Source organism: Zalophus californianus, chromosome 2 (assembly GCF_009762305.2).
Source record: "Zalophus californianus isolate mZalCal1 chromosome 2, mZalCal1.pri.v2, whole genome shotgun sequence".
Taxonomy (NCBI): Eukaryota; Metazoa; Chordata; class Mammalia; order Carnivora; family Otariidae; genus Zalophus; species Zalophus californianus.
This window is the reverse complement of record NC_045596.1, coordinates 31,525,171-31,550,814: the sequence shown is the minus strand read 5'-3', so window position 1 is coordinate 31,550,814 and position 25,644 is coordinate 31,525,171. Positions and strand designations below refer to the sequence as shown.

At 47.8% G+C, this 25,644-nt stretch overlaps 2 long non-coding RNA genes across 2 annotated transcripts; one reads left to right on the top strand and one right to left on the bottom strand.

Annotated features, from left to right (window-relative positions):
• Window positions 1-4,480: 4,480 nt before the first annotated feature.
• Window positions 4,481-20,763, bottom strand: LOC113925335. Its single transcript, XR_003520984.1, has 2 exons — window positions 20,632-20,763; window positions 4,481-6,196 (listed from the first exon to the last, which is right to left on the bottom strand). It is a non-coding gene; the product is annotated as an uncharacterized LOC113925335 (long non-coding RNA).
• Window positions 19,958-24,806, top strand: LOC113925334. Its single transcript, XR_003520983.1, has 3 exons — window positions 19,958-20,500; window positions 20,641-20,818; window positions 23,668-24,806. It is a non-coding gene; the product is annotated as an uncharacterized LOC113925334 (long non-coding RNA).
• Window positions 24,807-25,644: the final 838 nt, after the last annotated feature.

Sequence of the window (25,644 nt, the reverse complement as noted above, 5' to 3'; positions counted from 1 at the left end):
AGGATTAAAACAAACAGAAGGGAGTATTAAATTCTAGGCAAACAGTAGCTTCCTTGTATCACCCAGAAGACAGAAGGACTCAGAAAGGCAAAATGCAACACCAAGAAAGAAATTCACAAAGGTACCTGCTCCCACCATTTCTGCACCTTCCTCCACCTCCCCCTTCTTTCTGTCTCTTCTCCTACCAAACCGCCCAGGAAGTAAAGGAAAGGAAATGAGTTACTCAATCCGCCTGCCTGTCTGGATGACTCCAGAGAGCCACCTTCTGCAATCTGAGAAGGTCCCCAAGAGGTGTACCAGAATAAACACAGGGCTAACCGTACATGGGCATTCTCCAGAGGAATCAAAAGCGCCTCAAATCTCCTGCATTACTGAAGCCAGTTCTTAGGTCCAGAAAGGGTAAGAGTATGGTGCCAGTGACTGGCAAGACCCTTAAGCTCGTGCCTTTCCTCCATGCTACAGGTACCCGTGAATCAGACCAAGAGGTGGTAGTTTTATGAGAGTGGGGACCAAGTTCACATTGCTGTTCACCTCCAGCAGGATGAACTTACCAGTTGCCTGCAGGGGCCAGGCTGGGGAGGAGAAGGTCAGCTCTGTCAAAGAGCAAGTAGTGGGCTATGGCACAGATCTGGGGACCCGGGGGTGATGCTGGGAGGCATTCCCATGGCAGTTGGTACACCAGGTCTCTCTCCCAACCTGGGATTGTATATTTTTAAAAAATATGTTTCTATTCATTTTCTCTTGTTCGTTTTGGTCCATTTTAAAGAGTATAGAATTTGAAATCAGAAAACCCAGGACATAAACCTGGGTACTCTGTAGTATAACATTGAATGATCTTGGGGAATTTATGTAAGTCCTGGGTCCCATCTAAAATGAGGATAATTGGTCATACCTACCACACGGAGTTGTTTAGAGACTTAAATAAGATCATTCTTTAGAGAAGGGCTTTGTAAGGTTCTGTATATGTTAATTATTATTTTAAAAACCTTGGCCCTGGCTTTTTTTGTGTGTTCGCTACTCCCCCTTTGTTTTTGCCACCCACCAATTTTATAAAACCAACCTCCTGAATCTTCATCCAAGTTGTTCGAAGAGAGACAAAGGAGGGTGGGGGAAGGGGGGGAGCGAGGTGGGGGAGGACCCGGACGGGATCTGGCTGAGGACAGAGTTCCATTGTTCCAGGCCAGCAGCCTCCCTCAAGCTGTCACTAATCAGCACATCTGATTAATGACAGCAAAATTTTTTAACCGGCCAAGAACTAATCTATTTGTCCTAAATCAGCCTGTGTTTCCCAATCTTCTAAAAGAGATCATGAAAGGATTTGTCAAGCCCCTTAAAATTCAGGACGCTACCCTCATGACCCTCCCTTGATCTGCCAGTCCAGTTTTTTCACAAAGGAAATCAGATTTGCTAGACCCTGTTCATCCTTACTGAACTCATGCTAACTTCATGAATCACCTTTAGAAATCCCCACAGGCCACTTGTTCTACATTTGTTCTAGAATCTTCCAGGGAGGTATCTCTCCTTGGGGGTGATAGGACTTGGGAGAATCCTGATGGCGTGCCCGGTTAGTAAGGACAGAAGGGGGTCAGGTGCCAGGCTTTGTCTGGGAGTTATGAGCAAGGCAGTGAGGGTGAGCAGCAGGAACCTAAATGGGCATTCATGCAAGGAGCCCTCAAACCACCCCTGAAGGGACCCAAATCAAAGGTCCAGGGAATAGGTAAGTTGAGAATTAAGGTAGTCAGACATTAAAGAGAAGCACCTGACCACAAGAGTATAAAACCAATACTGGGAGCAGAAGAGATTGGCTGAACATAACCCACATAAGCTGAGGGATTAGCATGAGGAAGCTCAGATGAATTCACCAGTCTCCTACCAGCATCCAGCCTGATTTATTAGCCCAGGCACAGGACGGATGGCTTTTTCCATAGAGCGTTTTATAAGACATCCATCCATGACACAAAAAGAAACTCAAGCTTATATACAGATTCAGGAGCCCATTTTCTCCCATCTCTTGAAAATTTATCCATATGGGTGTGTCTAGTCTTCTGGCTCCTTCTTTGTCAACCACATGGTTTGTTTTTTTTTAATTTAATTTAATTTTATTATGTTATGTTAGACACCATACAATACATAATTAGTTTTTGATGTAGTGATCCACAATTCATTGTTTTCGTATAACACCCAGTGCTCCATGTAGTACGTGCCCTCCTTAATACCCATCACCGGGCTAACCCATCCCCCCACCCCCTCCCCTCTAGAACCCTCAGTTTGTTTCTCGGAGTCCACAGTCTCTCATGGTTCATCTCTCCCTCCAATTCCCTCCCCTTCATTTTTCCCTTCCTTCTCCTAATGTCCTCCATGGTGTTCCTTATGTTCCACAAATAAGTGAAACCATATGATAATTGTCTTTCTCTGCTTGACTTATTTCACTTAGCATAATCTCCTCCAGTCCCTTCCATGTTGATCTAAAAGTTGGGTATTCATCCTTTCTGATGGCTGAGTAATATTCCATTGTATATATGGACCACATTTTCTTTATCCATTCATCTGTTGAAGGGCATCTTGGCTCTTTCCACAGTTTGGCCACTGTGGACATTGCTGCTATGAACATTGGGGTGCATATGGCCCTTCTTTTCATTACATCTGTGTCTTTGGGGTAAATACCCAATAGTGCGATTGCTGGGTCATAGGGTAGCTCTATTTTTAATTTTTTGAGGAACCTCCACACTGTTTTCCAAAGTGGTTGTACCAACTTGCATTCCCACCAACAGTGTAAGAGGGTTCCCCTTTCTCCACAACCTCTCCAACATTTGTTCTTTCTTGCCTTGTCAATTTTTGCCATTCTAACTGGTGTAAGGTGGTATCTCAATGTGGTTTGATTTGAATTTCCCTGATGGCTAATGATGATGAACATTTTTTCATGTGTCTGTTAGCCATTTGTGTGTCTTCTTTGGAGAAGTGTCTGTTCATGTCTTCTGCCCATTTTCTCATTTGATTATATTTGTTTTTTGGGTTTTGAGTTTGAGAAGTTCTTTATAGATCTTGGATGTCAGCCCTTTGTCTATAGTGTCATTTGCAAAAATCTTCTCCCATTCCGTGGGTTGCCTCTTTGTTTTGTTGACTATTTCCTTTGCTCTGCAGAAGATTTTATCTTGATGAAGTCCCAAAAGTTCGTTTTCACTTTTGTTTTACTCGCCTTTGGAGATGTATCTTGAAAGAAGTTACTGTGGCTGATGTCGAAGAGGTTAGTGCCTATGTTCTCCTCTAGGATTTTGAGGGATTCCTGTCTCACATTGAGGTCTTTCATCCATTTTGAGTTTATCTTTGTGTATGGTGTTAGAGAATGGTGGAGGTTCATTCTTCTGCATGTGGCTGTCCAATTTTCCGAGCACCATTTATTGAAGAGACTGTGTTTTATCCATTGCATATTTTTTCCTGCTTTGTCAAAGATTATTTGACCATAGAGTTGAGGATCATGGAGCCACATGGTTTTGAAAAATTTCTGGCAGCTCCTTTTCCATCATAGCTGTTGGTGGTTTCAATAGAGTTGAGTCAGGGCTAAGATTATGGGCTTTGGTGCCAAACAGACCTGGGTGTATGTCCCTGCTAGGTCATTGACTTCAGTGAGAACTTGAGCAACCAACCAAGAGCCTAAATTTTCTTGTTGAAAAATAAGGATAGCAGCAATCCTACCAAATGGGATCTTTGTGAGGCTTCCATGAAGTCACGTATTTAAAGATTTATTTATTTATTTGAGAGAGCGAGCGAGCGCAGGGAGGGCAGTGGAGGGGCAGTGGGGGAGGGAGAGAGAGAATCTCAAGCAGACTTCCAGCACAGCACGGAACCTGACTCAGGGCTCTACCTCACAACCCCAAGATCATGACCTGAGCCAAAATCAAGAGTCGGACGCTTAACCAACTAAGCCACCCAGGCGCCCCAAATCAGTTATTTTAAAGCAAATGGTACAGTCCTGCAGGCCATGTCTGTTCCACACATGTTCCTAAGGTCAATCACACCATTACTCCCCATCATTCACACCTCCCAGGATCAATACCCTTTGCCATGTGACGCTGCAGTTCTCCACACTAGAGATGGTATGTATCTCCCGTCTCATTGGTGTGGGGCTTGGCTGCATGTGACTTGCTTCAGCCACTGGAACGTCGGCAGAAGGAACAATGTGCCCCTTCTCAGTGTAGGCCCTGTGTATGGTGATTTTCTCATCCTATTTGTGCTCTGCCACCACCAAGGGAAGGGCATGTCCCAGGAGGCCCACTGGTACCAGCATAATGCAAGACTAATGGAGCAAACCTAGACCCAGTCCACAGCTGGGAGCCATGCCCAGCAGAACTCAGCCTAGATCAGCCAAACCCCAGCCAGCCCACAAACACACGACCCAGAAATAAGCGCTCGTCGTCCACCACAGGGTTTTAGAATGGTTTTTTAAGCAGCATTATTGTGGCAATAATTTATACTTACCTTGTCCAGGGCTTAGAGATTTAAGTTTATTTAAAGCAGTTAAAGGGTTGATTTCTCTTTTAGTCTGGTTCCTGTCAAGCCTCAATACAACACAATAGAAAGAGCGTGGGTTCTGGAACCAGAAAGACTCAGTTCACATCTAGCTTCCTGGGTAGCTTTGGGCAGGTCACTTAACTTCCCTGAACCTCTTCTTTGTCTGTTAAATGGGAATGAGAAGACCAGCCCCAATTAGCAGGAGAGCTCAGTGGTATCATTTATGTCACACATGCACACCCAGCGTCGGTTCTCAAGGAAGGTGACTAACTCTCCTCTTTTCTTTTTGAGTTTATTGTCCTTTGGAAAGCCTCATGTCCAGGTCTGGACAGAGCAGACAGAAGTGAACAGAATTTGGATACCTCCCCCAGAACACAGGGGTTGAGGCATTTGGCTTCATTCATTGGTTCATTCATTCACATGTGTGTGGCACCTGTCATGGGCCAGGCTCTGGGAATCTGGTGGCCAATCAGAAAAATGAAGTCACTGCTCTCATGGAGCTCACATCTTAGAAGAGGTCGAAGTAGATAATGAATGAGAAAACAAGAAATCGACTACCTAATTCCAAGCAGCAATAAATGCCATGACGATGTGATTGAGAAAGAGTTGGGGGGGGTGGGGGGCAGCCGTCAGGTGGACCTTGTTGAGCCAGTGACACATGCTGCTTTCCAAATAGCAGAAATATTCCTCTCTGGCCCTCCTAGCTCCACACTTACCCAGAGAAGCTCTTATCGCCAACGCTTTAACAAGTCACATTTTTTTCTCTTTCCTTAGCCACCTGCCACTCTTGGTATAGATCCAAGTAAGTCTTCTAAATTCCTGCTCAGTCGTGTGTTCTTCCTTCCTCCTTCTGTGCATGTCTGCATTCCATAAGTGACCTTGGGCGGCCACACCCACCTTTTTAGACACCCTCCTTTTTTTCCTCACTGGCACTGTTTTTGGTTTCAGACATAGCGGAAGTTCTGTCTTTAAAGGCTCTCACCTTGTCATGCCATCTTCCCTTAAAGAACCTTGCATCATGCTCATCTTTGAAATCCACTCCTCTGTCGCCTCTAGTATTTGACTGTCCCCCAAGCCCCCACCTTGACTCTCAAGAACTCCAGGGTAAATGAGAAGATCACCTTACTTGTCCCAGCTCATGTCAACTTCAGCCTTCTTTGTGGCCAGAAGAGAGCTTGCATAAGCAGTTTCCCTCCCTCCTGGTGGATGAACTGGTCGGGAACACATGCCAATAATTGACTAGAAGTTTCCTCTGCCTTTAGCAAAATCAATTTCCAGCAGCTATCTTGAGTAGACGGGTGATTCTGAAAAATGTATTGGCCATACAAGTGAACCGAGTGGCTTGGCAAAAATACGGATTCTGATTCAGTATGTCCAATGCCAGCCCCAAGACGCTGCATTTCAAACACACTCCCAGGTGCTGCTGGTGCTGCTGATTGGCAGAGCACACTTTGAAAGATGGTTCCCACCTGCCATCATGAGCACCACGTACCCTGAGGCTGGATTTGTAATCGGTGTGAAGAAATCATCTCTACCTCTAGGTATGTCTCCCTAGAAAGCAGTCTGGGGCACGTGTCCACACAGTGCTTCTTCGCTCTGATGTTCGGCCTCGGTCCCAAGGCCTCACTCCCCAGTGTCCTCCCTTCTATATATCGTTCTCTACGGTCCTGTTGATTTTCCCAGTTTGCTGTCAAGAAAAGGGGTACATCTTACTAGGGCAGGGACGAACAAGACAAAAGATCTGCCTGCATGGTTCAGAGAACATAAAATGACATCTGAACCTGAAAGGGGGAAAATGTACACCCAAAACCCCAAAACCACATTCAAGGGAAAAGCATTCATTTATATAACCAGAAGAACAGCAGTGAGAGAGTATCCAGTAATCTTTAAGGATGTAAAAAAAAAAAAAGACAAGATAAAAGATGGTGTAAAATAATCATTCATTCATTCATTCAACTCAGTTAATACTTGAGCATCTATTAGAGCCTGTGCCTAAGCCAGGCTCTTCCGGGTTCCTGGGTATATGTGCTGAAAATGACAGAATCCACCCCTTTCCTCATGGAGCTGACATGCTGGGGGCGGGGGGGAAGGCTCTAAGCAAGGCAGCAAAGAAATATATAATTACAAATAGTGATGGACTACAAAGGAAACAAGGTGTAGTGATAAAGAACAGAGTGTCAGGGACCCGCTGTGCAGAATGTGGTTAGAGGCCCCTCTCAGGAGATGGTGTTCAAGCTGAGAATCCAAAGATGAGAAGCAGCAGGACCTGTGAAGAGTCAGATCGGAGGTGGAGGGAAGACAGTTCACTTCAAGAAGAAGCAACAGTATCTGCAAAGGCCCTGAGGCAGGAAAAACCCAGTGGGTCTGAGGAACTGAAATGCATCAGCCTGACCGGAGCCCAGCACAGTGGGTGTGGACGGGGGCAACACAGGAAGTTGGAAGGGTGATGTATAGTCTCGGACATTTACACCCGTGGGCTAACCGTGGCTATTAAGCAAAATGAACTTGAAAGCTTAGGGCAAGGGTGTTAATCTATAATTTGGTGGGGTGGGATTTGTTTAAACAAATATTTCCAGCGTGTCTACTTGCTCCAGGATTGGTATATAGAAATAGATGGTAGATTAAACAGAAGAAAAGAATCTGATCGAAAGGAAATGGGCAAGACCCTCAGTCACTGTTGAGAAAGCTGTTGATTTACTTGGATAGATGGGAACCCAAGGGAGGAATGTGGTAGAGTGTGTTGTGGGGGGTGGCAGACATCAATGTAGCCCTGCATTAGGCCAGCCTTGGATCTCGGAAGCAAGAAGAGGCTAAACATACTGCACATGCATGTGTGTGTGTGTGTGTGTGTGTGTGTGTGTGTGTGTGTGTGTGTGAGAGAGAGAGAGAGAGAGAGAGAGATTAGAAATATATATCAATGATATTAAAGAAAACTTTGAAAGAGCAAACCCTCCATAACCTCACCAAGCTCACCTAACCTCTTCCATTTTGACCACATCTTTCTAGCACCTGTTCACACGTGTAAGTGGCCCACTTGCTGCAACCGTCACATGGTGCCACGTCATTGTCCTGAATTGTCATTGCAGCACACACTGCGACACAAATGCAGCACCTCCCAGACTCCGTGTTTCCATGGTCTCCACAATTATATTTTAGGGGATACCCCACATTTGTTTTAAGAAAAAATAATTGTCTTCTCCTTTGGTGGTCATGAGGCCAAGTTTTGGAGCCAGACAGGCCTGGAGTCAAACCCTCAGTTTGACCCTTACCATCTGGACAACCTGGGTGAAACTTGCCTCTTGGAATGACAGTCTCTTTGCCCATAAAGATGGAACGGTGACCCTTCCCTCCCAGACAGCTGTGAGAATTACAATATTGGATAGAAGCTAAACATGGAGATGGGTCCATGGTGATAAATGGAAGCTCTTGTATTAATAGTACCATTTTTAGTATTCCCTTTCAGCAGTTTGAAACAGGATCTAGCACAGTGCGAGGAACTCTGAGGAGTGTAAGTTTCACCCAAGTTTCACAGCAACAGACAAGACCATTGTCCCCTTCGGGGTGTAGCAGAAGGTCTTCTCTGCAGATCAGGCCAAAACAGCGCCCAGGCACTCACACCACACAATTCTGTTACCCAGCCCATCTCTGCACCTGGGTTCCCTCCCAAACAGGATTTACCTGACCTAATCCCACTGCGCTCTCTTGGGGTCCACATATCACTATCTTTCGTAAAACCACATTCATATTTTAGGGACACCAAAGCATTCATCAGTCCCCTGAAGCAAAAACATTTACCAAAGCTTGCCGGGCCAGACTGAGAGTCAATGCAGCTCAAAAAAGCAGATCCTTTACAGACAGAAAGCTCTGCCCCTGCCCCCCACCCATCCTGTGGTGTTCCCTGCTTAATTCTGTTTTCTTCCTAAAGGCCATTGAGGCAGATCAATGGCCTTCAGCCGAGTATAAGGGTAAACGCTCTTCACAAAGTGTCCCAAGGTATTTGATACCGAACATAAGGACAGCAAGTTCTGTGTGTATAAAATAGTCAGGATGACATGTATTACTTCTGTAGGAAGGAAGAAATGACTCTGCATAACTCTCTTCAGCAAATCAAGTATCAACACGCATTCATTTGACCACTTTTTATTGAACACCTATTATGTGTTAGATGCTAAAAAGGATACAAATACTAATCGGGCATAAAAGTCACTTTTGGATGCTGACGGCCTAGGAAGAGAGCCAACATAGGCATAACCCACATATGTGGGGATGTGTGTGTGTGCACACGTGTGCATGTGTGTAAACACACAAGTACAAAGAATAAGCAATAATGCCAGATGAGAGGCTCGGAGAAAATACAGTGGTTGTTCAGGTGGGGACCCACTCATTCCGGTTGAGACCTGCCCTGACCACCCTATTTAAGATCATGATTGCTGCCAACTCCCATTTCTCTTTCCCAGGGCACTTATCACTTATTTATTTATTGTTTTTTATCTGCCACCCCCACTAGAATGTAATTTCTCTCCATAAGGGCAGAGATTTTTTTTTTATTAAAATTCTTTTTTTTTAATTTTATTTATTCGAGAGAGGGAATTAAAGAGAGAGAGCACATGAGAGGGAAGAGGGTCAGAGGGAGAAGCAGACTCCCCGCTGAGCAGGGAGCCCGACGTGGGACTCGTTCCCGGGACTCCAGCATCATGACCTGAGCCAAGGCAGTCGCTTAACCAACTGAGCCACCCAGGCGCCCCAAGGGCAGAGATTTTTGTGTTTCGATGTGTCCCAAGTACCTAGAATGGAGCCTGGCACATAGTAGGCACTCGATAAATTTCCCTGAAAGCCAGGTGAGCAGGACAGGTGAGGCGAGAGACGACCATCCCTCCATCCCCCCATTTAATAAGCATCTGTTGAGTATCCTCTCTATGCCAAGCATTAGCTCAGGCCCTGGAGATGCAAAGAGAAGAAACTTTCTGCCCCCTCCAAGGGCTGGCAACCTGGACAGAGGACAAGGGCCTCCTGCTGAGAGAAACAGTGTGAGCAGAGGCCGCAGCACAGCTACAAGGCCATTTCAAGAGAAGGCGCAACATGGGTGTGGAGGGGGACATCCGGGAATAAAGCCGAAGACTCACCGTGGGCACTGAGCCCCGAGAGCACAGAGGCCCTGGCTGAGCCGTCCATCTGACAGCTGACCCCTTACATGGCTCCGAGATAGAGGCTTCCTTCTTAACCAGCTCCCTCAGTGACAGACATAACACTCCGTCACAGCCAAATAAATCAGACTTAATCCGAGAGGTGGGAAGTCAGCCAGCAGTAATGCACAGAGCTCTCTTCCTTGCAGCCCATAGATTTTCCTGCTTCACGCTTTGCCTGTTTTCAAGCCACAGAGGAACAGGGTCACACTGCAGACACGTACAGAATGCACTCGGGCTGCTTCCAATGTTGCACAGATTTTCCCAGCCAAGACGGGAGAAGGCTGGGTGGGGTGAGCACACCTGCCTTGCCCTTTGATTGCCAGGCCACCTTGAGAGGAAGAAAGACTGCTTCTTCAAGCAGTGCATTCCTGGAAACACCAGCTTGGGGCTACAGCTCCAAGGCACCCACAGGACTCCCCTTGTTCAGGCCTGTGTATAACCAGCAGTCAGGATCACTCGCAGGGCCTCGCTGAGTGCCGAGCTCGGCGCCAGGCACTGGAAAAAGTCATAAACGTGGTAGAGGAGTCAGGAAGAGCTCGTATCTGACCCCCAGGAGGGAGAGAGGAGACACTATAAAAATAAATGCTTATAGGCATCCGTAGATTGGATCGCTGTTCTGAGCTTTGGGGGGAAAAATAGCATATAAAAATAATTCTGTTATAAACTGACTCTTTCCTATATATAGCCAATACAAATAATCATCCACTTCCCCAGCTCATCTGTTTTGTGAGTTCCTGTTTTTACATGTTGGTTAAAAACTCACCCACAAGCAGAAGTTCGAGGGGCACCACAAAGGAATGTCCAGCCATCAAGGTCACCTGGAGGTCCCTGCAGGGGAATGGAGGTGGGGGAGGGGCTAGGACAAGAACTGGATGGTTCATTCACAGGGAAAAATCCGGCCACTTGGGCAAAATCAAAAGCATGCAATCCAGGTTGCTGCCACGGCTGGGCTTCGAGACTGGAGGATTCTGCAAGGGAGTGGACCCCCAAAGCACTCTGCAAACGCTCCTACCCCTCACCCTTTGCACCTGCACTGGAGTTTTTTACCAGCCTCACTATAAAATGCCCGGGGTCCACAGTAGGGAGAAACCACCTACATGATGTGGGTATAAAAGCATATGAAGGAGACAAATCTCTCCGTGGAATTAGATGGTCCCAGGTGTGACCTGTGGCTGCCCAGGGTGCCTTTCCCTGGGAGCACAGGTGTGAGCACTAAAACCCAGTTTCTCTTCCCTTTAGCAGCTCAGCCAAGGAAATGAGCCCCCTGTCCCTGTCCGACATCCACGCTGATAAAGTTCCGGCTGCTGGGAATGAGTGGTGGGGCGGGGTGGAGGGGGCGCTCAGACAGATGTGAGGGCTCACTTCCCAACTTGCTAAGAGAATTCCATGCTGGGTCTTGTAAGGAAATGCTACCTGGCGGTAAGCCTTGTAACTCTACCCGAGAAGTCTCCATTTCTTTTTGTTTCCTCCCTCTGTCCAAGGGAGCAATTTAAGTCACTCTGATTCCCCACCAACAGCCTATTGGATGACAACAGACCAGAAAAGAGAAGACATTCCAGAAATAGAAAAACACTGTGAAAAATACCTGCTTCGAGCTTCCTTAAAGCCTTAAGAAATAGGACCACTCCCTGGGAATGGGATTGTTCAGAATGTAAGGGGATCGGCAATAGCAGTGGAATGTATTTTTGGTGGTCTCGTATTTTTGGTGGCTTCTGGCTGTCCGGACAGGGAGGTGGATTCTGTCATCCGCTCAGGTGGCAGGCACTGAGTGTCTGCGCCATGCTCGGCACTGACAGGAGCTAACAGCGGATATCTCGCAAACACTTACAGGCCAGGTCCTGAGTTCGTCCTTACTCAGGATATATTATCTAATTTAATCCTCCCGAACACCTATGAGCATCTTGCCATTATGACTCCCAATTTAAGATCAAGCAAATGAAGGCGCCAAGAGGTTAAGTAATTTCCCCCCAAGATCACAGAGCTGAGTCACAGAAAGCCGGAATTGTACCTAGTTTAGGTAATCAGCTTGAACAGCTCTATTTTTTGGCCTCTACGAGAGATGTCCAAAAAAAGATTGTGCAACCTGCCCTGAAAATCTGTTCCAGGCTTTGCCCTCAGAAAGTCCCTTAAAGGGAATTTGAATTTCTCTACTTCGGTCCCAGTGCATTTCCTCTTGCTCAGCTCCAAGGGGAGCTGGAGAATTGGGCGTCGTGGCTTCTGAGAAGGGGAAGGGGAAGGGGTGGGGTGGGTCCTAGAGCAGGCACTGAGGGGATGGGTGCATTCATCAGCCCTGGAACTGAAAGCCCTCCAGTGGAGCTCGCCTGCAGCTCAGGGAGCCGACTTCCAGCCCGGCCAAAGCCCACGCTCCTCCCACCCTCAGAGAGCAAAGCTTCCTTTGCCTGCCGAGAAGTCAGACTTCTGCCTCTGATGGAACATGTCCGGCACGCTATCAAGCATACGGTGCTCATGGAAAAGAGCAAAGAGGGCTTTTGTCTTCATTCTGAGAAGAGGCCCTTCGATACCTGTGTTTCCTGGGCCTTGGAACCCCTACACACGTGGGGACTCAGCCCTAGTCATCCCAGGTCCTCACAGGTTAACAGCGGGACAGTCAGCAACCCTGGAGCACAGACCAACCAACCCCGAACCAGAGCATGCTTGTTCCAACACCAGTGGTTGTGTTTCCAGCACCATCCCCCTGGTTCTGTGGGGCTGGGATAGAGCCCCAGAATCGCATTTCTAACAAGTTCCCAGGGGATTCTGGGGGTCTAGGGACCCCACTGTGTGTCTCCAGAGATTGCTCTGTAGAATTCTGGGGGCTGTGCTAGCACCAGCGGATCCATTCCTGTAAATCACAGCTGACACCACAATCCCAGCACGTGATATTTAATAGCCCAGAAGCACAAGCGTGTGAGAGCAGCTGAAGAAAGGGGGACAGGTGGAGCCCAAGCGGAATGACACTTAAGAATAAACCCGTCAGGAATGGGCGACTGAGGAAAGAGGAAGCTGAAAGAACTTGCAGAAAGGCTTGTTCATAGGCAGGCTTTCTGTCTCATTCCTAACTGTCCGGGAGTTGGTCTGGGCAAAGTCAGCCCTGCCCTGCCCAGCCCAGACCTGCCTGAGGTGTTCTCTCCTTCCTCGGGACAGTAAATTCACCTCCCAAACACAGATGTCTGCATTTGCCTTCTCTTCCCCTGGGAAAGCTGCGGACATCTGTCTGCCCTGCCGGACCAGTTCATGAACACAGCCCTCATCAAGGTCCCTGCTGCATCTCAGGTTTCAGTACAAACAGCCAAAAGGAAGGGATCCTGCCCCACATGTGCAATCACTTACACTTCTAGAGAGCTTGGGGGTCTAGATCTAGAATATAGGGTAGGGACCTGACCAAGTCCACTGAGGGACTCAACCTTCTCTTCTTGGATCAGAGGGGACGGCGCCCCTGTTGTTCTTCCTGAATGGGAACCCCTTCTCCTTCCTCCTTGGCCTCATGGGGAGCCCCCTAAGTTTCCTTTGACTCTCATCTCAGGCTTCCTGGCTTTGGGAGGTGAACCCTCAGCACCCCGGGGAGCGTGATCATTCCTTCCTCTGCTCGCACACCGTACCGTGTCCCCAGTTCCATCTTGTTCACACATCTGAGGGACGGGAAAGAGATGATTAGCCTCTAAGGATTCCCAGCCCATCTCCCCCTTCCTCACCAGCTAAAAAGGTGCTTTCCCACTTCATTGCTACCATTCTATCACTCTCTAGGATTCGAGATTGCCAGAATTTTTCTTTTCTGTGATACAGAATCAAAGGCTGGGAGAGAAAAATGAAGAGACGGAAGGAAAGAAGGTTTTGAAGAGATGAGAGGCATGTAGAGTAGGGCCAGAAACAGGTTGTCCCCAGGATAGAAAAGGGAACCTGGCACGGATCAGGGCAGCTTTCTGGGGGATTTTGAAGAGGGTCAGGGGAGGTCCAGGCTGTGAGGACAGAGAAGGGAAAAGGTTGGATTAAGGGTAGCTCAGGACTGGCAATGTGGCTTCCATTTACGGAGTCTGAACGTACGAGTAAAGGACTTAAATTACTCGGAAGCAACTTTTGGTCACCGGGACCCTCTTTCTTGGACACCTCTCTGGGACGGCCCAGCACAGACTACCCTGGACCACCCTCCCACCTGGTTCCATCCTTCGCTTCTCTGATCTTCCTCATTCTGCTGTTCCTCCGCTGTGTGTGGCCCAGAGCCTTCGCCGGAGAGATGCTCAGAAGTTAGCTGTTCCCCTCCCTTCTTCCCTTGTGTTGACCCTGAGTGGCCCATCAGGCCGAAATGAGGGCAGAATGGAGGATGGGCTGACAGGACAAGTCGGCAGAGCCAGGCAAATAAAACGTCCCACCAAGTCAGCCTGGACCAAGTATCAGCGGCACAGTGCTGACCTTGGCTGGGAGCCCACCACTTACCAGCCCCCTCCGGGCCTCTGGGGTATGGCTAATTAAAGACATGGTTACTCATTTCATTCCCAAGTCGCTATTTAAGGAAGTAGAATCATGCCATTCCTACAAGGCCTCTGACCCTACACTAGAGGCAAACAATACCAGGGCTTGTCCAAGGGGCCGTAGGCACAGAGCTGTTCAAAGAGCCTGGGAGGAGGGAGCTGACGGCAGGCCTTACAGCTGGCCCAGCTGCTGCCCTGCGCTCCCTCCACATTCTCCTCTCCCCCTCCCACCAACACGCCGGGATCTGGGGGCAACCCCTCCCTGAGCCCCCTGCCCGGGCAACTCCTCTGTCTTCTGGACACACTCAGAGTCACACAGCTGACTCAGAAAATAAAACCACTAGCAATCTCCTTTTGGATTTTAAGTAGCAGTGACTTGGAGCATTTGGGATTCTTAAGCTGTTTTTGAAGAAGGAAAAAAAAAAAAAAACCAAACCAACATTGCTTTTCATCCACCGACTCTTACTGAGATCTGTTCTAGGTCAGGCCCAGGGCAAAGCACATGGAAAAGAAGTGAATAAAAGTCATTCCTGCCCTCAGAGGGTATTGAGTCTTACGGATGAAACAGATGCATAAACAAATAAGTGGAATAAGTACAAAAGTCAGAGTTACAGACTCTGCAGAGTACAGAGAATGTGGTGCGAACCTCTAAGGTGTGGGGGCGTGGGGGGGAGGTGTGCCAGGGGGCAGGAGAACTGAGGTGGGTTTTGAGGCAAAAGGAGGAGTTCATCAGGTACCCTAGTAAGGGAAGAGCACCCCCAGCAGGGGAAAGCATATTAAAAATCATTTAAATCATAGAAAACCAGGCTAAACCCACTTGTTTTAATGGGTCTCAAACTTTTCTAACAAATAATGCATCACAGTGATAATCGGTGGTGGGCTAATCTGAAGCATCCATGCTTCAGAAAAAAAGAAACATGAGATTTTTTTTATCAATTTTTTTATCAAAGTATAATTGGCCTATAATGTTAGTTTAAGGTAGTGTGAAATTTCTCAGATATTTATTTTCATTTTGTAAAATTGTGCAAATCGTGCATTATAGTTTATAACAGTCTCATGTTTGGACATTAAAATAATGTTTTCAATTTCTAGTCAGTACAATTATCTGACTTTCCAAACATACCTTGCCAAATAAAATCTGTCCATCATGGAGGAAGAAGCTTCCTGTTGACCCCTTGGGGAGAGAAAGGCAATTTTTACCCAGTCTGAAAACTAGAAAGCCTTTAAAAGATGGTCAGAGACCAGAGCTTTGTCTCTGAATATAAGAATGACTTTGCACCTTCACATTTAGGCCCGTTGACTGAGTTTAATAACCACAGTGACAGTGTCTTCCAGAAACTCTTCTTCAGGTAAGTTTGTCTTAGTTCCTTGAACCCTCGCCGTCTGCCATGCTGGTTGATTTGAGGAAAATTCCAGCGGAGGGCAGGCCACTGGAATCCAATCAACAATGGCAGAGTGAAAAGAGTGGTCTCTCTCCCACAAAACCAGCAACGAGAGCAATTCCAAGCTGAGTTTGCAATGATCATCAATTAGGTGCAAGCCACCATCTGAGGTTTTACCTCACGTGAAAGGTAATGATTCCCTAATCCCTATGCCAGGTTACCACTCCAGGCCAATGAAGGCAGAAACTCTGGGAGTGGCGGCCAGGCGTTAGAATTTATTAAACCTCAAGGGTGATTCCAATGTGCAGCCAGTTTGCAAATCAGTGGGCCGGATCACCATGGTTCTCAACCTTGGCTGCATATTAGAACCCCCCAGGGAGTTTTTTATACATATGGTGGGGGAGCCCGGCCGTCAGCCCAGTAGCTCAGAATCAGAATCTCTGGGGCTCAGGTGTGGGCACTGCGGCCCTTAGACCTGGGAAGGGAGCAGGTATGCCCCAGCTCTGCATTCCGGGAAGACTTCCTGGCAGTTTTCCAAGTCCTCTGTGGGTGCCTGGACCCACAGCAGCCATCAGGGTCATCCCCTGGGACCAGGAGGCAGATGCACCAGAAGCAAGCAGGTGAAGGGATGTCCCTACCTCTGGTTTCAGCCAGCAACAGGGAGGTGCCTCGGCTAGAGCCGGAGGTTGGACCGAGCCGCCTCCCCCCCCACACACACACCAGAATTCATGCAGGGAAGTCCTAACCCCCAGTACTTCAAAATGTGGCCTTATTTGGAAATAAGGGCATTGCAGATGTCATTAGCTGAGATGAGGTCATACCAGAGGAGGGTGGGCCCCTAATGCAGTATGACTGGTGCGCTATAAAAAGGGGAAATTTGGACACAGTCCCACACACAGGGAGAGGGCCACGTGAACTTGAAGGCAGAGATCAGGGTGATGCATCTACAAGCCAGGGAATGCCAAGCATCACCAGCAAACCAACAGAAGCCGGGGGAGAAGCCTGGAACACATCCTTCCCTCAGCACCCATAGCAGGAGCCGACCCTGCTGACACTTTGATCTTAGGCTTGCAGCCTCCAAAACTGTGAGAAAATATGTTCCTGTTGCTTACACCCCCCAGTCTGGGGTACTTTGTTACTGGAGCCCTAGCAAACCACTACAGGGAGGGGAGAATCCTCCAAAAAAAGCAAACAGAAGTTCAACACACAAATGTTCTAAATGGATTTAAAAACAAAAACCCAGAGGTTTCTAGGTAGTGAAATCATTGGAAAGTATTTGGAAATGCAGAGAAATCATTTTGTTTTGTTTTTTGTTTTGTTGAAAGCACTTCACACTGCGGCAGGAAGCATCATAAACCTCAATGAACATTCCTGATCTGCTGATGGCTAGTGAGAAAGTAACTGGTTGTGTGTCCATTCCTACACTTTCTCTCCCTAGCTCATCCCAGCCGGTTGGGAGCAGGACAGGTAATTGCATTAAGTTATCGGGCAACTCAGATGCTCTCCTTTTTAGCATCAAAGGAGCCTTTCTCTTTAATCAATCAAAAACCTGAGGTCTCCCTGGCAAGGAGAAAAGTCTTAGAAGTTGGCCAGGAGCTGGATTCAAAGGGACAGTTTCTGGATACAAAAGAAAGTTTCAGGTGGGCCTTCATCAGGCCCCCAGCAGAGGACCCCATGGGGTGGCCCACGGGGTCCTGGACAACAGAGGCTTGTATGCCCCCCAGCAGACACTGAGTGAGAGGGCCGGAGAGGACTCTGTCCCTCACACCTCACCACAGGCCCTATATTCATGGTTGTTCCATTGAATTCTCCTACCTAACCCTTTCTTGGGCACAGAGATTGTTCTTCCTTACCTGATTCCTATGCGGGGACCCGGATAAACAGAGCTCACAGACTGGGGGTGCAGAGAGAGAGCAGGAAGCGAGCATCTCAGCAAAGCACTCGTGAGTTTTCAGGGCCACGCAAGCCAGATAAAAAGATGATAAATGGATATTTAATTAGGGTCAGTGAAGAATGGAGAATGGGTGTTGAACTTAGCAGTGAATTTTGCTTTTTGAAGATATAAATAGAATCTCAGAGTCCTTTGACTCTTTTGACCTATGAAGATGGTTTTCTAATGGAAGAGTGTGAGACTCACCTTCCTATTTAAGACCTAAGCAGATCTCGGGAGCTTTAGATCAGCCTCTTAAAAAAAAAAAATTAATGCAAAAGAAAGACATTCATATCTTCCATCCTGACATTCTTTTCAGGTCCCCTCCTGCCCTAGGACTTTTCAGGGGGTAGATTTGGAGGAAAAGAAAATTCGAACATGAAATTACTCAATTTCAAGTCAACTTCATTTCCCAGCTCTCTGGTGGGTTATCTGCCAAAGCAACCACTTGTCCTTAGTGCCCTAGAAATGCCCTTGTTCACAAGGTCACAAACAGCTGGTTACCATTCTCAGCTAAGCCCTTGTTCCTGCATGGATCCCTGCTGTGGGGAGGAAGTTGAGCCTTGTATAAGGAGTTTCCATTCTCAAGTCCCAGATTTGAATCCCAGGTCCTTCCCTGGTGCAGGTGATTTGACTCTCTAAGAATGGAGAGGAAATGAACGATGGGAGTGTCTTCATATCCTCCTTGTGAGCATCTGATGGAAGAATAATAAATAAAGCTCTGTTGTGCTGATCAGGGGAATAATAAAGAAAGCTCCTGATGCACCGTCACAGGTGCTCAGGGAAAGGGCCTCCACCTCAGCTGAGCTCCCGTCCTCCTGTCCGGGGCACACACGAGAAAGGAGAGGGGTTGGGTCCGGTGTTCTCTCCTGGAGGTGGCTCAGAGGCCAGGCTCCTGTGCCCTGCCTTCTACAGAAGAAGCCAGTGCTGAGAGAAGACTGGCCTTTTCCATCTCGGGGAATCAAGTAAAGGCGAATCAGTGCGCTGGACCTGAATGCCAATCAGGAAGCCTGTGCTGAGCACACAGCACACACAGACCCTGTGCCAGGGACAGAGGATGAAGCAGTGGGTAAGCCTTGGCCCTTGCCTCCCAGCCTCCATACATCTCAGCGTGCGAATGCAAAACGTCTTTCAACACATCGACTTCCCTAAGAAACTGTAGTGATTTTATATTTTATTATACTACTGGGGCTTATTTTTATTTTAACAAAAAGGTTTACGTGCAAAAGAAATACATTATTTTTTCCTCTCTTAATCCGTAAACTCACTCATGTTTAGGACTGAATTCATTTCTAATAATATGAACAGGAAGTGACTGTTTTTTCAAGGTTGCTAAACAAATAAAGCCAACCACATTTTCACTGAAATATCTGACAAGACAGTTTTGAAGTCCTGGAGAAGAACTCATTCTCTAATTGTCTAATTAAAACCCATTTAGTGTAATAAACTAGAATCTCCCAGGGCCTCCTCTATTAGAGAAAACTTTATTAACCTGAGATGAGTTACAATATTAATTTAGAGGAAATAAACTGCATTTGGGGGGAGAAAAGCAAACATGCTGTGAGAACTCTCATTTATCCACACTGGCTCCCCATCTGACCACACATCATTTGACAGATATCTGTCTTCCCCAGTTAGGAACTGAAAACCAAGTTGCCTCCATGACCACTGGTGGTATTTTTCCTTTGGGAAGACAGATTTATTCTTCTGCTCTTTCTTGCAGCTAGGTCAAACTGAGCTTGATGTTCTGACACCCCCTCTCTTGTCCAACAACTTCCCATTGAAAAGTGAGACCATTCTGGTCAGCAAGGTTTGTCCGTGGCCTCAAAGGGAGCTCAGTGCCAAATGGAGAATGGCATTGTCTGATTGTCCTCCCAAGTGAGAGGATACAGCACGAAATTCTCTCTCCAGGAACTCCTGGACATGTGGCTGACGCAGAGTGGATCACAATCTAATATGGGGCCCTGAGTAAGAACGTGCTCTCAGAAGGTCACGTATATGTGTTATGTATGCATGGGTCTGCAAACTACAGCCATGAATACATCTCTATATCGTCAAAAGAGAAGTCTGAATTGAGGCCAACAGATTTCCCTAGAGCCTAGAGGCTTCTAAGGAACGTGTCTTAATTAGTAGATCAAAGTAGTTTGTATTTAACATGTCAAATAGATGATAGATACATAGATAGATCAATCGATCGATGGATGATTGATTGATTTAGAAGTCAATAGAACTGTTTATACCAATAACCTGCAGAAGGATCAGGTACTAGGTTTCCCTCAACCTACATTTCCTCCTCTGTAAAATGGGCTCGATTACCTCTCCAGGTGGTATTAAGGCATAAACGAAACAGTGCGTGTAAAGTGCTTAATGAAGCAACTGACATAAAGTAAGCCTCAATAAACAGAAACCATTACCACTATTATTCTTATTGAAGAACAGTAAATTTAGGGGCACCTCTGTGAGTTCAGGAATTCGGAACGGTAAGGAGACAGACCTGGTTAATGGGAAGGTGACGACGGACCAACGCACCTGTAACAGATACTTTCCACAACAATGCACAGCTTAAGTGGGGCCAGTCACCTGGTGGTCAGATGTTCCCCCAGTCACCAAGGATGAGATGGTTTTGCCCGGGAACCCAGCTTGATTTCCTGGTTCAAAAATCACACCTGTGAAACTCGATCCAGGTGGGAAATTCTTCTGGTTGACTCTGCTAAAGCCATGGTTCATTATCAAGTTATTTCTCTGGGTCACTCTGAGGTCATCTCTTAATTAATAACAGCCCGGGGAGGGGGCAAACTCTAGCTTCTCAGCCTCTGCCGGGAAGCCCATTGTAGCACCTCTCGTCTGCTGAGCACTTCCTAGGTGCCGGGTGCCAGCCAAATAGCCTTCTGCACAGCCACTTACTTAAGCCTCTGATGACCCCCCAGCGGAGCAGCTACAAGGATCCCCACATCAAGATGAAGAATCTCAGGCTTGCTAAGTCCAGTTATTTGACCAAGATCACAGCTAATGGGGCCAGCACTGCAGGTGAGTGCCAGAGCCCTTCCCATCAGCCTCCGCTTCACCTAAACCATTAATCCCCCTTTTCTCTCCCATGTCATGTGTGTTTATACTGCATACAAGAACAAAAGATGGTTTAAAATTCTCATTTTTCTCACCTGCTGAAGAGCTGGACGGCCTATTGTTCCTAAGCAAGCTATACCTGGCGCTGGGCTCTCTAGATGATCCCTCCAATCCTCTTCATGTGCCATCACTGCTTGCCCTCATCCCTGCTCAGGATTCTTTCTGGCCTTTCAGAAAACAACTGGCAACAATTTAGCAACTAGTTTAAATCTCTTCAGTTGGGTAAGAATCCCCTTCACGGAAGGCGGTGGGGGGGGTGGGGGCGGGCCTGGTTGGAGCAAAGCAAGAGTGCCACCTGGTGGGACATTTGGGTCACTGCCAACAATGTTCCCCAGGCAAAGGTGGGCGGGCAAGGTGGGCTGAAGCTACATCAAGGGTGGAAAGGTGTCCACACTGCCGGGGACCATTCCTAGACAACTACAAGAACTAACTCAGCACGGTCCAGGCACTAACTTCATGAAGTTCAAATCTTACTCAAATACAAGTTTGGACTTTAAAGGCATGCCTTTGTGCTCCAAAGCCCAGTTGGATTAGGGTGAGGTAAGAGGCAGGTCATCCATGCAGGGGCAAAACAGCATCTCATCTTTATTTGAAATTTTGAAATTATTTTCATCGTGGATTTTTGGCATTGATTTTGACTTTTTAGGATTGCATTAAAATATTAGTTATCTCAATTACTGAGTTTGGAGAAACCCTCTCTTACATTTTGACACACCGCAAACACCTCTTGCTTCACCCTAGTATCGGCTCTGCTGAAGTCCTCCAAAGGATTCTGTTTCCTTTCAAAGCTCTGTCTGTACAGGAGCTACACACAGCTCCTGAGGTTTCCTGGCACACCTGCCTTTGCTCTGTCCCATCTGAGAATGGTCTTGTCGTCATCACACTCCTTCCTACCCGACTCACCCACTCAAGTCAAGAGAAAGTACCTAAACCGGGCACACACTTCGGTGTAACTGCCCAATAACCTGACCAAACACACGTGCCGATCACTAGCCTCATCACAGATTACGGCTCTGGAGCCGGCAGCTCCCTTGCCTCTGTTTCTGCCACGTCCCAGAGCACCGGGCCGCGAGTCTGAGCCAAGAGCGCGTCTCCCCACCGCGTGCCCTCACCTAACGTTGGCCGGCCCCAGCTGAGGGTCTGCCTTGGCACTTCACTTTCTCAACAATGTCCGAGCTGAATGCCCACATCAGGCCGTATCACCATCAAACTCTGTGTCTACGCTGGGTCATGCCAGGCCCCTGGTCCACACCTGAGGCTAGGTGGGAAGTTCTTTACCTGGAACAAATGAGTGGGTTGGGAGAGGGGCTGGTTCTGGAAACTCCTGAATTTTCATGCAAAATGATGTCCATTTTCTGGGGGAGATGGCGTATCACTTTCTTTCCACTCTCCAAGGAGCCCTTGATCCCATAGAGAGTAAAAATCGCAACAGTCTTTATAAAGTCTTCAAGCTTTATCAAGGGTCTGTGTGAGAAAGAGCAACAAGAAATCTCCTCCCATGCCTGGCCCAGGAAAACGAGTATCAGTGGCCTGATGTGTGGTATAGTTGGGCCATCCTGATGAAGGTCCATACATTTTTCAAAATTCAGAGGAAGGAAAAATTCTTCTCTCTCACTAAACTGGAATCTCAGCTGGATCCTGAAAACTGGAGAGTCCCTGCTGCCTTCTTTGTCTCTCCCTCTGTGCTAAAGATCTCTTTCGGCCTTGCTATTGTTCTCGGGCAAACTTCTTTTGCAAAATGGAGACTTGCCTCCGGAATATCCTTCCACTCTTTTGGCCTCCTTGACTCACCCTTCCAGATCAGCTTTCTCCACATTTCCCAGCAGGGCTGGGCACCTCGCACACTCCCATTGTCACGCAGATGACTTTTCTAGACTGATTTGCATATTTCTCCTGCGCTCCAGACTGTGAGCCCAGGAAGGCAGGAGCCCAATCATATTCATTTCCTATCCCGGGCACCTAGCACAGAGTCCATGTGTGTGTGTTGGGGGCGAGGGGGGGGGCGCGGTTTGATGGATGCATAAATAAATAGACCCATGAATGAACAACCAGCCCCCCACACACACACACATACCTCCATGCCTTCATTTCCTCCATGAGGAGAGCAAGGCTCTGGGGGACATTAGCATGCCATGAGACAGAGCCACACGGGGTGGGGTGGGGGGGGGCCGGAGCCGCACCCACACCAGCTGCAGGCCTCCGGGCAGCTGTGTGCTGATGTCACGCAGTCAGCACCCCACACCACACTGCGGTGGCCACCATGGCATACCAGCTTGCCTCGCCTTCTGTTTGCTGCTCCTGGGTTCAGAGCACACAGTAGGGAGACACTGACCGAGGGGACAAGTCAGGGGCAAGAAAGCGGGTCACTGGCAGATGCCAACTGCCCTCCCTTGGCAGGGTACGGGAACCCCGAATTTTCTCTGGGATGCTCTGTCATGACCATAGTGAGGACCAAAATGAGACACCGTTGGGCTCTTTCAGACTGACCTCAACAGCAGAGAAAGAGCTGAATTTCATGCCCAGAAACGCATTGTCCGTGAACCCAAACAGCCAGTTTGACTTGGCTTCCTCCCCCCGGAATTAGATTCATGAGAAGTCTGATAAAATCTCGGGCCGGCTGCTCGTCCCGAACACATTGCAGAAGCTGGAAAGAGCCGGGAGGACGGGCTCCCCAGCTGGTTTTGTTCCTGCTCGGAAGGGCGGGGAGAAGCCTCGGAGGAAATTCGTAGGCCCCCACACAGCTGTGGTCGTTACTGAATCATTAGATTTGCCACAAACAAGATAAAAATTTCAAACGACAAAGAGGACTTTTCCGTGGTCTGCCGAATGGGGTTTCTCATCGTGTTTTGGTTCCTTCTGGTGGCAGGGGCTGGCCGGCAGGGTTTCCTCACACACGCACTGCCTTTGCCAGAAAGCCGCAGGACCCCCCGCGGCCTCTCCCACCGCTGCTCCCGCTCCCCTGAATGGGGCAAAGGGTTTCTTTTTTAAAGTAGGTAAATCCGGAAAAGACTCAGGGTTTTGAGTCATTGTTTCATGAGTAACAGCCTGACCTTCTCTTGTCCGCTTCTCAGAAGTACAGGTTTCTTCTGTGAGGAACACAAAAGCCCACGCAGGAAAAGAGAAGAATATCCCAAATTCATGGCTGGGAAAAGGGAAGTCACTCTGCTGTTTGTCCTCAAATGTGCACCCCATTCAAATTCTCCACCTGTTCCAGATGTCTGCTGGAAATCCACCCCTTGTCCCTGATCCTGCGGTTTGCTATGGTGTGTCTGTCTTATCTGTCACCCTAGACCTCAGACCTCTTTCGTACCTACTAAGTGTGTAATAAATATTATCGGCTGATAGAAAACCTAGCGCCAAATTAAAGTCGAGAGGATTTTTATAAAAAACGAGTCATTTAGAAAGTATCACTAGAGCCAGGACCTTTATACCATGTTTCATCCTCACTGCGATCCTGTAGGGGTGGGTTTCTTTCCATTTTACAGATGAGAAAACTGAGGCTCAGAAGGATTCTGGGAGTACAAACTGCTTCTCAGTGGTGGTGGGTAGAATTCCAGGACGGTCTCACTTGCAAGGCTGTGCTTATCACCTCTTTGGACTTCCCAGGGTTTCAGTGGATGACTGGGGGAGCTGTCAGTAACCAAGACCTAAGGGATCAGGACACTGTGTAAAACACATCCGGGCTCAGAGCAGAGAAAGGTTCACTAGCGTGCTGAAGTCATTCATGCTTTTCCTGGCAGAGCGGCACCGACCGCCCAGGAAGCCCTCATTCCCCAAATCCCGCCCTTGCCCCCTACCATGGCCAGCTCTCCACTCCCATCCATCCTAGGTGGGTATCAGGCCAAAAATGTCCTTTGTCTGCTCCCCTAACTAGCCCTGAGCTGGGAGTGTGGCACAGTACGGTGGTTCTGAGGATGTGTGTGACTGCTGACACTCGCCCGAGTCGTGCTCATAGCTGATATCCTTGAATCAATCCCAATACTCTTTGCTAGAGAAGATAGACCAGACCTCAGAATCCTTCCAGTACAGCATTCCAGGCAGACACCAGCAATCCATCAGCATTGTCCTGAGATTAAGCCTGTCGTTATTGGCATAGCAAATGATCAGTGGAATTTAATTTCCATTCCCTTCTCTCTTTCCTGCCTGCCTTCCCCAGTGTTTCTGGGATGGGTAGAGGGGTGGATGGGTAGATGGATGGGTGGATGAATGGAAGGACGGATGGATGGACAGATGGGTGGGTGGGTGGATATGATGGATGGATGGATGATGGATGGATGGACGGACAGATGGGTAGAAGGATGGATGGATGGATGGATGGATGGATGGATGGATGGATGGATGGATAGATGGATGGATGGATGGATGGATGGATGGATGGATGGATGGATGGATGAAGGGAAATTGGTTTCTCACCTTACAGAGGAGCCCTGGTTGGCACCACTCCTAATTCTGCTGATTTCACTCAGTGCTGATGCTTCTTTGACAAAACATGCTCTTAGCATGTGGCGTTTGTTATAGGAACTGATGAGATTCCTGGGTCATCCTGAGGCCACGGAGGATCCTCAGCGTCAGCACTTTGTTTCTCACTCAGTCTCATTTCCTCCCCCTCTAACATATGCCTGAGCTTAAAAACATCCACTCATCCCATACTTCCTTCTTCTTTTTAAAGCTCAAGCTGACAAGAGAAATTTCTTCTCCCACTCACCTTTTTTTTTCTATACAGAGAAGAAAAAATACTTACAATCCCACTGTGGGGTGCATAGGAATGGCCAATGATTAAAAACTCTTTTGTGTCTTTGGAACCATCAGCATCCTTAACCTATGCCATTAGCCGCCTAGAGGTTCTGAATCATCCCACGATTTAGCTATGGATGGGGAAGCGTGTCTTTCCAGGGCCTTTTAAGAAGCCCTGGCTTTGGTTTTGAACCAATCAAGTTATGGTGTTATCAGAATATTCTTTACTTAGCAAAATACCCCTTAGTGTTCAAGAGGAGGAAAATGGGGGCACCTGGGTGGCTGAGTCGTTAAGCGTCTGTCTTCAGCTCAGG